A 15,758-nucleotide genomic window follows, 5' to 3' on the forward strand; every position below is an offset into this window, starting at 1 on the left:
TTATGTTAAACCATATCAACCACCACTTCCTTATCCGAGTAAAATGAAGAAAGAAAAACTTGAAGCCGAGCAATCCAAATTCTTGGATATGTTTAAACAGATAAATGTAAATCTTCCTTTCATTGATGTGATTTCAGGAATGCCTAGATATGCTAAATTCTTGAAAGATCTAGTCTCAAATAGAAAGAAAATGGAAGAACTCTCGGCTGTTACTATGAATGCTAATTGTTCAGCAGTGCTGTTGAATAAGATACCAGAAAAACTATCTGATCCAGGAAGTTTCACAATTCCATGTTTTCTGGGTAGTCTTAGTTCAATAGAAGCATTGGCAGACTTAGGTGCTAGTATAAATTTAATGCCGTATTCACTATACGCTAAACTAGACCTTGGAGAATTGAAACCAACCAGAATAAGCATACAACTAGCCGATAGATCAATAAAATATCCTAGAGGGATAATGGAGAACATGCTAGTTAAAGTTGGTACTTTAGTATTTCCAGTAGATTTTGTTGTTCTGGACATGGAAGAAGATTCTCAAGTTCCTCTCATATTAGGAAGACCATTCTTAAACACGGCTAAAGCAATGATAGACGTGTTCGGTAAGAAATTGACCCTAAGTATAGAGGATGAGAGTGTTACCTTTTCAGTTGATAGAGCAATGCAACAACCACAATCTGCAGATGATACATGTTATTATATTCAAACTATAGATGCACATGCAGAATTATTAGAAGAATTTCCAGAATTACAAGGAACAGGAGAATGTTCTTTAGGAGAAGGTAATGAACCAATTGATGAAGCTGAAATGTTAGCTACACTTATAGCTAATGGATATGAACCAACAACAGAAGAAATTCAAATGCTAAAAGAAGAAGACAGATACCGATATAAATCATCGATAGAAGAACCTCCGAAATTAGAGTTAAAGCCACTTCCAAACCATTTGGAATACGCTTATTTACATGGTGAATCTGAATTACCTGTAATAATATCGTCTTCTCTTACTGAAAATGAGAAATCACAACTCATTTCTGTGTTGAAAGCTCATAAACCAGCCATTGCATGGAAGATTCATGATATTAAAGGAATAAGTCCTTCGTATTGCACACATAAAATCCTTATGGAAGAAGGTCATAAAACGTATGTGCAACGCCAACGAAGACTAAATCCTAATATGCAAGATGTAGTTAAGAAAGAGATTATTAAACTGTTAGATGCAGGTTTAATTTATCCAATCTCTGATAGTCCATGGGTAAGCCCAGTTCAATGCGTGCCTAAGAAGGGTGGCATGACTGTTATTACAAATGAGAAAAATGAACTTATTCCTACTAGGACTGTAACAGGATGGCGTGTGTGTATTGATTATAGAAAATTAAATGACGCCACCAGAAAAGATCACTTTCCCTTACCTTTCATAGATCAAATGTTGGAAAGATTAGCCGGAAATAGTTACTATTGTTTTCTAGATGGATTTTCCGGATATTTTCAAATTCCAATAGCACCCGAGGATCAAGAGAAAACCACATTCACGTGCCCCTATGGTACTTTTGCTTACAAACGCATGCCATTTGGACTTTGCAACGCCCCTGCAACCTTTCAAAGGTGCATGATGGCGATTTTTCACGACATGATAGAAGAATGCATGGAAGTTTTCATGGATGACTTTTCAGTCTTCGGTGATACATTTGAATCATGTCTAGCTAATCTTGAACGAATGCTTCTTAGATGCGAACAATCAAATCTAGTACTTAATTGGGAGAAATGCCATTTCATGGTTAAAGAAGGCATCGTTCTTGGACATAAAATTTCAAAAGAAGGAATTGAAGTGGATAGAGCTAAAGTAGATGTAATTGCTAAACTTCCACATCCCACCAATGTTAGAGGAGTTAGGAGTTTTCTAGGGCATGCAGGTTTTTACCGACGTTTCATAAAAGATTTTTCTAAAATTGCCACTCCTATGAATAAACTCCTAGAAAAGGATGCTCCATTCATCTTTTCAGATGAGTGTATCAAATCTTTTAATATTCTTAAAGAGAAACTCACTAATGCACCGATCATGATAACACCAAATTGGAATCTACCATTTGAACTAATGTGTGATGCAAGTGATTTTGCAATGGGAGCCGTTTTAGGACAAAGGATTGAAAAACGATTTCAACCTATATATTATACTAGTAAGACGTTACAAGGAGCACAAACGAACTATACAACTACTGAAAAAGAACTCCTTGCTATTGTCTTTGCTTTTGACAAATTTCAATCATATCTCGTTCTAGCAAAAACGGTGGTCTATACCGACCATTCTGCTCTTAGATACCTATTTTCAAAACAAGATGCTAAACCAAGATTAATCCGTTGGATCTTACTCTTACAAGAGTTTGATATTGAAATCCGAGATAAAAGAGGAGCAGAAAATCTCGCCGCTGATCATCTTTCTCGTCTTGAAAATCCCGAATTAGAAGTTCTAAATGAATCAGCCATACAAGACAACTTTCCTGATGAATATCTATTGAAAATAGATTATAAAGAAATCCCATGGTTTGCAGACTATGCAAACTACTTAGTTTGTGGATTCCTTGAAAAAGGATTATCGTACCAAAGACGAAAGAAATTCTTCAGTGATATAAAACACTATTTCTGGGAAGATCCACATCTGTTTAAAAGTTGTCCCGATGGAATAATACGCCGATGTGTATTTGGAGATGAAGCTAGTAAAATATTAAACCATTGTCACACAGGACCAACAGGAGGGCATTATGGGCCTCAACTAACAGCAAGAAAAGTTTATGAAGCTGGATTCTATTGGCCTACAATTTACAAAGACGCACACCTTCTTTGCAAATCCTGTGATGCATGTCAAAGGGCCGGAAAAATAAGTCAACGTGATGAAATGCCACAAAATGTCATCCAAGTATGTGAAGTATTTGACATTTGGGGTATTGACTTTATGGGTCCATTTCCAAAATCTCATAATAATCTATATATACTCGTAGCCATTGATTATGTATCTAAATGGGCGGAAGCACAAGCTCTCCCAACTAACGATGCACGAGTTGTAGTCAACTTTTTAAAACGTCTTTTTGCAAGGTTTGGAACACCGAAAGCTTTAATAAGTGATCGGGGTACTCATTTATGTAATAATCAACTTGAGAAAGTTCTTAAAAGATATGGAGTAACTCATAAAATCTCCACCGCATATCATCCACAAACAAGTGGACAAGTTGAAAATACCAACCGAGCTTTAAAACGTATTCTAGAGAAAACCGTAGGATCAAATCCGAAGGAATGGTCCATTAAATTGGAGGATGCACTCTGGGCTTTTAGAACAGCCTACAAAACTCCAATTGGAACCACACCTTTTAGACTTGTTTATGGAAAAGCATGTCATCTTCCAGTAGAAATTGAACACAAAGCATTTTGGGCTTTGAAGACATGTAATCTTGATTTACATGAAGCCGGACGTCTACGATTAAGTCAACTAAACGAATTAGAAGAATTAAGACATGAAGCATACGAAAATTCGTTAATCTATAAAGAAAGAACAAAGAAATGGCATGATAAAAGAATCAGAAGTTCAAAAGAATTTAAAGAAGGAGACAGAGTTCTTCTTTTCAATTCACGATTCAAGCTATTTCCTGGAAAATTGAAATCAAGATGGTCTGGACCATTCATAGTCAAAAGAGTTTTCCCATACGGAACGATAGAATTGATAAATTCAAATGGGATTGAATTTAAAGTTAATGGTCACAGAGTTAAAAATTACATACATGGTCCGATGGAAGTCGACAACGAAGTTAATCACAATTTCGACACCACAGCTAACTAAGTGTGGGGAGAATCAAGTCTTTAAAAGATAATATGTATTTCTGTTAGAGTTAGATTGTCTGTTTTCGTGTAGTTCTCGAAAATGGAACCCGAATGGTCTTTCCCTAGCAGACCCTAAAGAACTAGTCTTCTCCCCCCATTCTGAATTTTTATTTTTTTAGGTTTTTACGAAATGAAGACTTCCTGTGAACTAAACCATGGTCTAATGCTACACGCTTTGATCACTAAACGTAATAATGACATACTACCGAGTGAATTAGTATCAGTAATCAGAGAAAGAATGGACGGAGTTAGAAAAGAATCCAGATGCGAAGATAATAAGTTACAATTTGGTAAAGGAAAATCAAAATTCGCAGCGAAAAGAAGAGCACGACACCTAGAAAGATGTCACAAATGCGGAAAATGGTCACATGGAGGTAAATGTTCAAATAATCAAACCTATTCAAATACCGAATTTGTTACTTTATGCAGAGACGGACCGTTCATATGTTTAGAAGAAAAGACACTGAATGCTCGAGGTTACGCCTATGTAGCCATGGAAAACCAATTAAACCGACTATCTTATGAATGGGATAGATCATATAACTAAGAAATATATTTCACAGGTATGTCTGTACAGTTTTTATTTTTATTTTTATTTTTAACCTTTTGATAATAAACGCTAATTTGTTCGCTAAAAAGTATTAAATTGGTATTGAATAAAATTAGGTTTGGCGACCGAAATTATTGATATCATTCAAAAATTTATTACATCACTGCGAAATTTAACGTTTATTCTTAAGGTATAAATATCTTTAATCAATCAAGACAAAATATTTCAAAAATTCGTCATGAGTTAAATTAGGTCTTGGAACCGAAATTACTTTACCGAAAAGAGGGGCGCATATTTTTGATAATATTTGATTGATTAAAGTGGGATAAAAAGACAAAAAGATTTTTAATTTTATTTTTACCATGTTTTTAAAAATTAATATTTAAATCTTAAATTAATATTATAAACTTTGTAAAAACAATATTTTTAAAATTGTAAATATTTGAAAAATTAATATAAGTTTGGTATGAATTTATAATATGAATTTTTAAATTAAGTTTGGTGTGAATTTTTAATTTTTAAAATATGAATTTTTAATTTTATGCATTTCAAATTTTAAGTTTGGTGTGAAATTTTAATATTAATTTTGAATTTTATATTTAAGTTGTGTGAATTTAAAAACAAAAATTTACTTTATCTCATTAAGTTAAAATATGATTTTTAAAATTCGTCGTAAGTTGAAGACTAGGTCTTTGAACCGAAATTGCTTTACCCGAGGGAGGGACGAGAACTTTTATTATCATTATTTTTAATCTTATTGAATTAAAGTATGCCAAAAACATTAAAAAAAAAAAAAAAATCTTAGCTTTTAAAACAATCGCTACAAAAAGACAAATTTTAAAATTTTGTCGAAGGACGGACTAGGACATCGATCCGAAACGACCTCGTCCTAAATAACAAGGGAAACAAAATTCTAAAAATTAAGTACTTGATTGTTTTATAAGTTAATGATTAAAAAAAAAAAAAAAAATATAGCAAACTCCGCGACTCGCGGAGTTTGAAGAGTAATTCACCGCGAGTCGCGGAGGGGTCGGATTACAGAAAAAAATAAGAGCTGAAACAGCTCAGTCCACACAAAACCCACAGAAGAAAAAAATACTGCAAAAACCCACGAAAAAACCCGAGAAAAAACTCCCAAAATCACAATTTTTAACCGTTAATCACCAAATCTTTTACTAAAATCATGTTAAGAAGGATGCTATCTAGGAATTACTCAAAAAGAACGGTAAATTTCTACACCTAAACACCATTTAATCCGAAATTTGGTGTTCTTGAGAAATTTTTTCCCCAATTTGATTTTGATGCTTTTTAGTGTAATTATGCTTAAATTGTTTATGTATTATGCTTGTATAACCTAGATTGATGCTATTTAACATGATTAGAAGCCTTAAACTTCAAATTTTGAGTAATCTAGGGTTTGTGTTCTTGAGCAATTTGGGGCTTTTTGATATAAACAGGTTATGGCCGATTTTTGTCATGAATTGTTGCTAAATTAAGTAGTGTAACATGTTTGGGTAGTTAAATGATCCAAACTTTGAGCCTAAACATGATTTTGAGAATTAAAGTGGACTTTTTCAAGTCTAAAATTCATGAACTGGATTTTTGAGAGATAATGCCATTTGAAACTTGTTTAATTGCTAGTAATGATTATTTTGACATGTTATTTGAATTGAATGCTTATGAACTTGGTGAACATTTTCGTATATGCTTATTTGAAAAAGTGTAGATTTGATGAAAATATGAAAATAAGCTTAAGTTTGATATAAATTGATAATGTCATTGTAATTATTTTGATTGATGATTTTGCTGACACTAATGCATATTTGGATGCACAAAATTTGTGTTTGATGTGTTTTGCAGACTGAAAGGGGTGAATCTTCATCCCAAGCCCGCAATGCTCCTGCTGAGAATGTGGAACAACAGGAGGTGGATAACTACTACAAGCAGGATATACCTCATCCAGTCATGACCTTTTCTGATATGCACTTGGAAGAGTTGCACCCGAACCTGAGATTTGACAGACTTTGGATAGATGATCCAAAATACCAAAGGGGTTTGCATACTCTTCATTCTAAGGTTGTTGAGGTACCGAGGGTCATAGAATGGGGACCCTTAGAAGCTGTAGAATTGGCCGGGCCAATTAGCGAATTACTTGTACAGAGGTATGGTAATTCTACTTTTAATGACTGGGTACGTTTATTCACCATGCGTAGACCTGTATATAAAGTAAGGTGTGAAGAATTGTTATGTAGTATAGAGTTGAATGATCGGGTAGCTAGTTTAACCGATCGTTCTTTTATTAGATTTTTGTTAGGCGGTTCGATGCGCCACATGTCTTTACTAGACATGGCTCAGGCTTTACGTATATATACGCTTGAGGAGTTAGCATCTGCCGATTGTAGAGGGTTGATACTAAACGGTAGAAAGATAGATGAAAATTTTGATACACACGGTGTGTGGAGTCAAATGACAAGCCATCACCGTTTCAAAGGGGGAAATTACTCTTATTTGGATATAGATAGAGCCAAATTAAGAGTGATTCATAGGTTTTTAGCTAATTCGATTACACAAAGGGGTAAAAACAAGGAAAAGGTAAATGAACAAGATTTGTTTTACCATATCTGTATTCGAGACCCACAAAGCGCTGTAAGTATACCATATTGTGTGGGTTATTATTTATCAGCTATGGTTCGGGGGATGCGACCGCATAGCATAATAGGAGGTGGTATTTTTATTACTTTGATTGGTGAATATCTCGGTGTGGATATAAGTCGGGGGGGATTATTAGTAGAAGAACCGGAACCCCTCGATACTATAGGTTTAAATGTATACCATGGTGCGAAAGTTTTGAAGAGGCGAAATAACGCCGCATTACAATACCATGGTAGACATCCACAGGTGGAGAGAAACCAACAGCAAGGTAATGTAGGAGGGGGGAATGAGATGCAAGAAATGCAAAGGTTTATAGCTTCTCAGGAATACGAAAATGCTAGACAGAGAGCATTTGAAGATTGGCAAGTTCATCAGAACCAAATCATAGCTCATTGCCAACATATAGGTAGAAACTATATTCCTACACCGAAACCCATCTTCCCTCCTTGGTCTATAGAGATGCAGCCACCATATCCTACGTATAACCCTGCCGAAGCATTCTATAGCACCTATGGTTATGCCTGGAACCCCTATTGGTACCAGTATCATCCCTAGTATACTTAGTTTTATTTTTTTTTGTAATTTGTAATTATTGATACGTTTAATGCTTTTGTTAATATTGTAATCATTTTTATAATTATCTAACTTTTATTCTTAGATTTTAATAATTTTTGAATGTGGGGTAATATACCAAACTTCAAAAATATGTATATATGTTTGCAGTTTATCTTATGTACACAACAGGGTAAAACAACGCATTTTCAAAGACTGGCATTAAGTTCAGCAAAAGCAACTAATTTTGACGACAAGATGCAAAATATATGTGAAATAACAACAAGACGGAATGAACAAATGATGTGCACCATTTATCATTCAGCAAACAAACGCCAATATATTTGGAAACTTTGGTAAAAATTTAATCATTTTCACACAAATCACCCTCAATAATTTAAATTGTTACTGATTTCTTGCAAATGAGGGCATTGCAAGATCTTAAGTGTGGGAAGGGGTTAAATTCTTTCGGATTTTAAAATTTTTATCTTAAACACTTGGTTACCATTAAAAATACTAGTAAAGCAGTAGTTGTATTAGAATCTAGTGCTCTCTGATAATAAAGAACAGCCCTAGTCTTATATACTGACTACCCAATTCTAGTAAAATTTTTCAAAATTTTCAATTAAATGAACTCAAAATCATGTTTATAAATATTTATGAACGATAAAACTAAGTTTTAACACCGAAATTATTGTTACCTCGGAAAGAACATAAATTGAGAAACAAACCAAAATGTTAAAATTCATTTAAAATAGAATAGAGGACGATAAAAAGGAAAATAAAAGCCAAGTGTGGGAAAATTTACCAAGTTATCTTAAACATATGTCACATATATCTGTAACAAATAACTGAAAATACTTTTGCTTTGGACTAAACTAAACTGTTTTACCAAATAAAAGAAAAGAAAAGATGGATCTACACGATGAATCAATTCCATCATTAAAAGGAAGTAAAGTCTTCCGAAAAAGAAACGCGCTTCTTGATCTAGGTCATGAAGTTGTCGTCCAGGCCAGCTGTAGGTTGACGAAAAATCCAGATAAGTCATCACTAAAATCAGCAGGAAATCCACGGACCTCAGCATCAAACAGGGTCGCTAAGTGGTCAGATTTATCCTAACCATGAGAAGGATTTATCTCGTACAATGGGGGGGCACCATGCAAATTAGCTGGATAAGACTAATGAATCAGATCCCCAGAAAGGATAATCTCCTTAAAGATTAAAAATCAGCTTTTAAGACTGATATTACTCAATCCTAGAGATTGACCTTAAAGATTGAGAATTACAAACTCATGGAATTCAATGATATCTAAACTCGAGCTTGAACGAGAAAATATTTTGATCAAAATTACAAACCGATTTGTTTTCTGAAAACCCTATTTTCAATGCGTTCATTACCATTGAACGTAAAATCCTAGGAATTCACCTGGAATTCATTAGGTCACCTGAACCAAATCGGGTGTCAACTGTAAGAACGGTGGTTGCATAGTGGTCAAAGATAGGACCTTGTGCCATACCGAAAAATCATAAGGGTGAGCTTTACTATTGCTCCTATCAAGGATAGTAATTGCGTCCGACACGTTATAGACCATAATTAAAAGCATGTCAGGGGACATTGCCTTAACAGTTGCTTGTTCAACGCTTTCCTTTACAACCGGACGGTAGTTTACCGAAAGGTAATATACGGGGCAAGTAAACTGGACGTGTTGCTTTCCAAATACAAGGTTAGCAAGTGGGTGACACAAAACCGCAAGTTTTGAGCTAAAAATTTTCAAATCTGAAACCCACCAAACCCACAAAAATATTTTGCAAACACCGGTAAAAGGTTATTCCGGAAAACTTATCTAGGATAAAAACTAGATTTAATTTTCAAAAGATCAAATGTTTTCATAAAGATCCAATTTCCTTAATGGATTTAAATTTTTATAGTCATGTGGAACTGTACACCATATCGTTACTACCATTGTTTATACCGCCGTATAGAAATCACTGATGTACAAAGTGTGAAGAATAAAGAAGTGATTCTTGTATTTCAAGACGATATTGCTTGAGGACAAGCAACGCTCAAGTGTGGGAATATTTGATAATGCTAAAAATGAACATATATTTCATAGCATTATTCCTCAAGAAAGACAAGCTTTTAGTTGCAATTGTTCTATTTACAAGTGATATTCGTTTAAATAATAAAAGGTGAAGACAAAAGACAGATTCGACGAATTGAAGACGCAAACGACCAAAAAGCTCAAAAGTACAAAAGACAATCAAAGAGGTTCCAATTATTGATAAGAAACGTCTCGAAATTACAAGAGTACAAGATTCAAAACGCAAAGTACAAGATATTAAATTGTACGCAAGGACGTTCGAAAATCCGGAACCGGGACCAGAGTCAACTCTTAACGCTCGACGCAACGGACTAAAAATTACAAGTTAACTATGTATATAAATATAATATAATATATAATTAATTATATTAATTATATATATATTATATTTATAAATAAAAACCGTCGGCAGAGAAAGACTCTAAAGTTGTGAGCTGTAATTTTATTCTCCGCGACTCGCGGAGTTTGAAGGCAAAAATGCCGCGAGTCGCGGAGCCCCAATTTCAGAAACTCCCTATAAAGCTCGCGCATTCTGATCGTAATCATCATCTTTTTCTTCTTCTCTCATATATACGTAAAATATATATATATAATTTATATTTTAATTTTAATTTTAATTATAATTCTAATAATAAGGGTATGTTAGCGAATGTTGTAAGGGTGTAAGTCGAAATTCTGTCTGTGTAACGCTACGCTATTTTTAATCATTGTAAGTTATGTTCAACCTTTTTACATTAATGTCTCGTAGCTAAGTTATTATTATGCTTATTTAATCCGAAGTAATCATGATGTTGGGCTAATTACTAAAATTGGGTAATTGGGCTTTGTACCATAATTGGGGTTTAGACAAAAGAACGACACTTGTGGAAATTAGACTATGAGCTATTAATGGGCTTTATATTTGTTTAACTAAATGATAGTTTGTTAATGTTAATATAAAGATTTACAATTGGGCGTCCCTATAAATTACCATATACACTCAATCGGACACGATGTGCGGGGTATTTATATGTACGAATAATCATTCATTTAACCGGACACGGGAATGGATTAATAGCCACTAGAATAATTAAAACAGGGGTGAAATTATGTACAAAGGACACTTGGTATAATTGATAACAAAATATTAAAACCTTGGATTACACTCAGTCGACAACCTGGTGTAATTATTAAACAAAGTATTAAAATCTTGTTACAGTTTAAATCCCCAATTAGTTGGAATATTTAACTTCGGGTATAAGGATAATTTGACGAGGACACTCGCACTTTATATTTATGACTGATGGACTGTTATGGACAAAAACCAGACGGACATATTAAATAATCCAGGACAAAGGACAATTAACCCATGGGCATAAAACTAAAATCAACACGTCAAACATCATGATTACGGAAGTTTAAATAAGCATAATTCTTTTATTTCATATTTAATTTCCTTTATTTTATATTTAATTGCACTTCTAATTATCGCATTTTTATTGTTATTGTATTTAATCGCACTTTTAATTATCGTACTTTTTAATTATCGCAAGTTTATTTTATCGCACTTTTATTATTCGCAATTTCATTTATCGTTATTTACTTCATGCTTTAATTTAAGTCTTGTATTTATTTTTAATATTTTACATCTGGTTTTAACTGCGACTAAAGTTTTAAAATCGACAAACCGGTCATTAAACGGTAAAAACCCCCTTTATAATAATAATATTACTTATATATATATTTGTATTTTTATAAAAGTAAACTAATATAGCGTTGAGCTTTGTTTAAAAAAGATTCCCTGTGGAACGAACCGGACTTACTAAAAACTACACTACTGTACGATTAGGTACACTGCCTATAAGTGTTGTAGCAAGGTTTAAGTATATCCATTCTATAAATAAATAAATATCTTGTGTAAAATTGTATCGTATTTAATAGTGTTTCGTTGTAAAATATAAACTATTTCATACCCCTTAGCTTTAACATCAACTGTTTCTGGAGGAAACTACTTCAGCGGACGTTTACTAAAATTTCGGGAAGAAATTTTCAATAACAGGTGGGTAATGTAACAACCCTGCTTTTTTCGTCACTTCCGTTAACTTTCTGTTAGTTTATTTAACGGCGATTACTTGACTTTTATGTGTTTATGTGTAATAAATACATACTTGATCCTTGGAGGGTTACGATAATTAATATTGGTTAATATTAATTCGAATAAATATTTCAGATAAAGAAATACGATAAAAACGTAACGGTTTTGATAACTGATTTTCGAGCAACGAAACGCTCGGGTTTATTTTAATAATTATTAACCTTTTAAAAACATTTAATTTATTCGGTTTTTAATAAATTAAACGTTTGGTTGCGTTTTAACGATCGGTTTAGCGTTCCGGGCCTTCGGTATGTGTAAACGGCACTTGAAACGAGCCACGAGTACAAAGAATTGCAAAACACGAACCCGGGACACCATGGTGGGTCCCATTCAGCCGAAACCCCCATCCCCACCCCTTTTTATTTTTAATTTTTGCAACTTGAGGGACTTAAGTGTTAAGTAGTAGAATTAGGGCTTAATATAAATACCGTGTGTTAAACCTAAACTAATTAAACCCTCACAAGAAAATCACCATTTGACTGCTCTCTTTTCCTCTGCCCATTCGTCGATCACCATCACCATACCCTAACCTTCAATTTTCAATTTTTGATAAAATCTTGAACATCAAAGTTGCAATTCGTGTTATTCTCTACGTATTGGTGTGCTTTATTTGTCGATCAAAGATATAAATAGCTAACCCTACTTCTTAAAATCATATTTTTATTAAGGTTTCATGATTTAGGTTGTCTATTGCTCAAGTCTTGATGTTTGATGATTGTTAGATGCGATAAATTGTCCGTTTTGATCGTTATATATGAAAACCGAATTTGTTTGTGGTGTGTACAGTAATTTTAATTTTTCAATTGCATGATATTATGTGATATTTCGATTCCTCATGAAAAACTATTGATTTTAGGCTTTGGATTCGCTTGATTTCGTTTCCGGATGATCAAGTTATGTCCATTTGAAATTAACGTTGTGTTTTTGTTGTTTGATAAGAATTCTGGGTTTGATAGACCACGAATTGGGTTGTAATTTTATTACCATTGGATATATAATTCAAAAACACTCATGTTAGACTAGGATATCATGCGATTTGAATTTATAATGCTCACGTTATGCTTGTTTGATCGTATGCGAAAAACTAATTTGCTTGGTATGATTAAACTAACTTTTTAATTGGTTTGAAGTGTGATATTGATTAAAGTCTTTGGATATCTGAAAAGTTCATAATTTTTAGTCAACCTTTCATCTAGGTCTTGCATCATTCGGGTTTGTGAAGCTTGTGTTATTGCGTGTCGAAATGGTAATCTGTATGCTGATCAAATCTGTAACATATGCACCTTTTGCTATATAAGATGACTTGTGCATATTTTGAGACCTTGGCCTTCTGAAATATGAATATTTATATGTTATGTGATATATTCTCAGTTTATTGCAACCTCCAAAACTTTATGCATTGGGCACACTAGTGTCATAGTTTGTGTAACCTCTGAATTGAGCTGAAAAATAAACATCCAACTTGCATAAATAAACTGTAAGAATTGGCTAAACAAAAATTTTTCATCTTTTGATATGTGTTAGTTTGACTTGTCCTTGAACTATGGCCACTGACCTTGTATCAATTGCATGTCCCTAGCTCCGGTTATAGCCAAAACGAAATCAGTGCGCGGTCAAAAACTGACTTGGTAAACCATAAATGTACCCCTTCTGATTCCTGACTTTTAATCATCGTATGAGACCCTGGATGGACTTTTTGGAATCTATTTTGAGTATACTTGTGATCTGGAGTTTTCCATGTTTTCATGAATTTTGTACTATGAGATAATATGCGAAGTTTGCTACATGTACATGAACTTTATGCATGACGATAAACTAAAATTGTGAAATTGACCAGTTATGATCTAAAACGTGTTGTTTGACTTAGGTTTGACATGTTGACCAACATTTGACATGAACCTACTGATGTTGACCTTATTTGACTACTTTGACCAAGTTTAACTTTTGGTTTGACTTTGGTTGACTTTGTTTGACTTGCATGAACTAGTTGAACTTCTACTTTGAACCGTGTCGAGTCGAGCAATAAGACAACTTACACTATGAAACCACATTTGTTTAGGACATATTTATTGACCAACCTAAATACGTATACTTAGGTTGCATTACTCGGCTATAAACCGTACAAGTCGTTTGTCTTTCAATCCGAGCTTTATTCTAAGGTGAGTCTACAGTCCCGCTTTTTACATGTTTTCAGGGATGAGAATACACGCTGTTGTACTTACATTTTCAAATGCTTTTTATATTGACACGAGTACTATATATACATATTGAGTTTGTTCACAAAGCCTCTAGCTTGAATACTTTTAATACCATCGGGTAAGCACAATTTAGATGGACGGATCCGTAAGGTTGACAACCTCACCCTACTTTATAACTGTGGTGCATTTACTTTGAACATTAGATACACTCGAACAAGTGTATAACATTTTATGAGGTAAGGAGAGTGTAGTGGTTTCTATGCTCTGGTCATTGCTAGTATTCAGGTGCTCATAGATTATGTAAACGTTTCGCAACTTGGAGTTGTACTTGTAAAATCTCGTGGTCAAGGAACTTAAACTATTTTTTTGATAACTGTTTTTCAGATACCGTTACATTATTTTAAACATGTGGATTCACCAACATTATTTGTTGACCTGTTTTGCGTGTTTTATTCTCAGGTCCTTAAGAGGTAGACTTCCGCTGTGTTTGCTGCAGGGTCTGGCCGTGGAGTCAGCATACTATTTAAAGACACTATTTACTTTCGTATTTAAAACTTTTACAACTGTTTAAATACTGTTGGATTGTGGTTACTATCACAACAGTGTTTCTATTTTGGGATTTATTGACTTATGTTTTGAAAGTCAACTTTTAATAAAATTAAATGCAATTGCTTTAAACGTCTCATATAGAGGGCGTAACTGTTAACTGTGGGACCTTGATTAACACACCATTAGATGGAAATTTGGCGGGGTGTTACAACATGCCCTACAAGAAAATAGGAAGAAGATCTGAAGTGATGGAGTGGGAAGAAATCTCCTTCCCAGCCCTTGATACCATTTCTCCCTTTGACCAGCCTGTCAGTATCGATGGATTAATTTTCAACCGACAAGTGCACATAGTTTACCTAGACGGAGGAAGTGCTGGCGATGTGATGTATTAACAATGCTTCGCCCAGCTACGCCCTATCAGAGCCCGTTTAACACCGCTTCGAGTTTCGCTGATAGGGTTCTCTGGAGAGAGATGTTGGCCCATTAGAGAGATAGATCTTGATTCCACCATTGAAAAACCTCCCATGGTTAGGACAGATACAATAGAATTCGTGGTGGTTCGGTCAACCTCACTACACAACATACATCTGGGAAGAGTCGCAATGAGGAAGATGAGAATTATAGTATCAAATGTGGCATCAACTTGTCAAATTCCACACTTTTGAAGGAATCAGAACTCTTACTTCGACACATGATAGAGCAAGATGATCTTGGCCATAAAAAGAACGAAAGAAGAACCACAAAAATGCATCATGGAAACATCTGAAGGAGAGCCTTAAGAAGAGAAAATGTCCATCAATAACGTGTTCCCCAAACAACAATTTACCATTGGGATCCCCTATCTTCGGAAACAAAATGAAAGCTTTGCAAATTACAGCAAGCTAACCTAGATGTATTCGCGTGGGAGTATGGTGACATGACAAGGATCTCATGTTCTATAAACACACATGGATTAACTTTCCAAACTAAACATAAACTCAGCGAACATTAGCACCTTGAACCGGTGCATAAAATAAAAGTAATTTAGCAACGGAAATAGATGATGCAACTTGCAAGAAAGTGGATGTGTTTCTCAAGGCCGGAATAATCCGTGAAGCTAAGTGAAACGACCCTCAAAGAGGCCCCAAAAGATGCTGGAGTTGAGTGACCGTCGC

The sequence above is a fragment of the Rutidosis leptorrhynchoides genome, chromosome 1, assembly GCF_046630445.1.
Source record: "Rutidosis leptorrhynchoides isolate AG116_Rl617_1_P2 chromosome 1, CSIRO_AGI_Rlap_v1, whole genome shotgun sequence".
In the NCBI taxonomy this organism is placed as follows: domain Eukaryota; kingdom Viridiplantae; phylum Streptophyta; class Magnoliopsida; order Asterales; family Asteraceae; genus Rutidosis; species Rutidosis leptorrhynchoides.